The sequence below is a fragment of the Camellia sinensis genome, chromosome 12, assembly GCF_055761805.1.
Source record: "Camellia sinensis isolate YWXY chromosome 12, ASM5576180v1, whole genome shotgun sequence".
NCBI lineage: Eukaryota > Viridiplantae > Streptophyta > Magnoliopsida > Ericales > Theaceae > Camellia > Camellia sinensis.
In genome coordinates, this window is record NC_138972.1 from 25,120,628 (window position 1) to 25,122,500 (window position 1,873).

The window sequence follows — 1,873 nt, forward strand, 5'->3', positions numbered from 1 at the left end:
AAACTACACATTCGTCTCGGTACGGTTGGAACTACTTGTCTTGTCCCGTGATAAGAATCAAATGTATTTTTGTCTATGTCTGATGGACACGTGGGTGTTAAATCTTGTACTCATACCAGTATACCCGTATACGGACCCATTTGGTCTTTTGGCCACTCGGGTGCGTTCTGTTTGAGCGCAACTGAGCTTCTGTTGCAGGATTAGTTGAGGCTACGGTGGTGACGAGAAGTAACTAAAGTTTTTGGGCATATCTCTTGGATTTCTTTTATTTTTTTGAGCTTAGGGTTGTTAGTAGTTTATGTATTTATTATTATTATTATTATTATTATTATTATTTTTTTATGACTTTAGTATTGGAATAATTTGGCATGGTTTGTAACTGTACTTTATTTAAGTTGTTTTGACTAGTTGTTGCTACCTTAATGTTGAGGTATTTGTTAGTTATCAATTTATGGTGGATGGTTTGGTTGGCGTTTTAGTTTTTTTGTTTCACCCCTAGGATTTGGATGATGGAATATTAATTGGGGTATAGTCCTAATTTACTATTTAATTGTCCAAATTTTGGGGCGTCACACAAAGCCAGTAGCATGCCATGCCATGCCAATGCCAATAGGTTGCCATGCCATGCCTAGGAGAAAGCAGCCTAGCCAAAGTCGTTAGCATGCCATGCCAAGGCCAAGGCCAGCAACGTGCCATGCATAGGCCAAGGCAGCCCAGTCAAAGCCAGCAGAATGCCATGCCAAGCCAATGCCAGCAACTTGCCATGCCATGCCTAGGCCAAGGCAGCCTAGCCAAAGCCAACAGCATGTCATGCCAAGGCCAAGGCCAGCAGCATGCCATGCCAGGGCCAAGGTAACCCAGCCAAAGCCAGCAGCATGCCATCCCAAGCTAAGGTCAGCAGCTTGCCATGCCTTGCCTAGGGCAAGGCAGCCTAGCCGAAGCCAGCAGGATGCCATGCCAAGGCCAAGGCTGCCCAGCTAAAGCCAGCAGCAAGCCTTGCGAAGCCAATGCCTGCAGGTTTCCATGCCATGCCTAGGCCAAGGCAGCCTAGGCAAAGCCAGCTGCATGCCATGCCAAGCCAATGCCAGTAGGTTGCCATGCCATGCTAAGGCCAAGGCAGCCTAGCCAAAGCCAGCAGCATGCCACGCCAAGGCCAAGGCCAGCAACAAGCCATGCCAAGGCCAACGCAGCCCAGGCAAAGTCAGCAGCATGCCATCCCAAGCCAAGGCTAGTAGGTTGCCATGCCATGCCTGGGAGAAGGCAGCCTAGCCAAAGTCATTAGCATGCCATGCCAAGGCCAAGGCCAGCAGCATGCCATGCCAAGGCCAAGGCCAGCAGCGTGCCATGAATAGGCCAAGGCAGCCCAGCCTAAGCCAACAGCATGCCATGCCAAGGCCAAGGCCAAGGCAGCCCAACGAAAGCAAGCAGCATGCCATGCCAAGTCAAGGCCAGCAGCTTGCCATGCCATGCCTAGACCAAGGCAGCCTAGCCAAAGCCAGCAGCATGGTGAACCCCAAAGTATCTCCCGCATTCCGTGTTGTCGTCTCACGTTGCCGTGTCGGTGGCAAGGCCCACAGGCAGTTGTACTCTTGCTCTCGGATTTAGAGCCTTACGCGGGTACACGTGGTCTTCGACCTCTGTTTCCGCACCGAGCGTTCGTCGCTCATTGTGGGCTACGGCTACGCCTGCCTCTGACCGTGCCAGCTCTGTTGGTCGGGCTTTTGGAGTGCCGGCATCGTAAAGAAGGAATGCTACCTGGTTGATCTTGCCAGTAGTCATATGCTTGTCCCAAAGATTAAGCCATGCATGTGTAAGTATGAACTAATTCAGACTGTGAAACTGCGACTGCCTCATTAAAGCAGTTATAGTTTGT

The 1,873-nt window shown here is 50.5% G+C and overlaps 1 non-coding gene across 1 annotated transcript in view; it reads left to right on the forward strand.

The window, feature by feature from the left end:
* Nucleotides 1–1,752: 1,752 nt before the first annotated feature.
* The window catches only part of LOC145805026 (18S ribosomal RNA), a 1,795-nt gene continuing 1,674 nt past the window's right edge, over nucleotides 1,753–1,873 (forward strand). The window contains exon 1 of the ribosomal RNA XR_014347710.1: nucleotides 1,753–1,873. This exon is cut by the window's right edge and continues 1,674 nt beyond it. This is a non-coding gene — a ribosomal RNA (18S ribosomal RNA).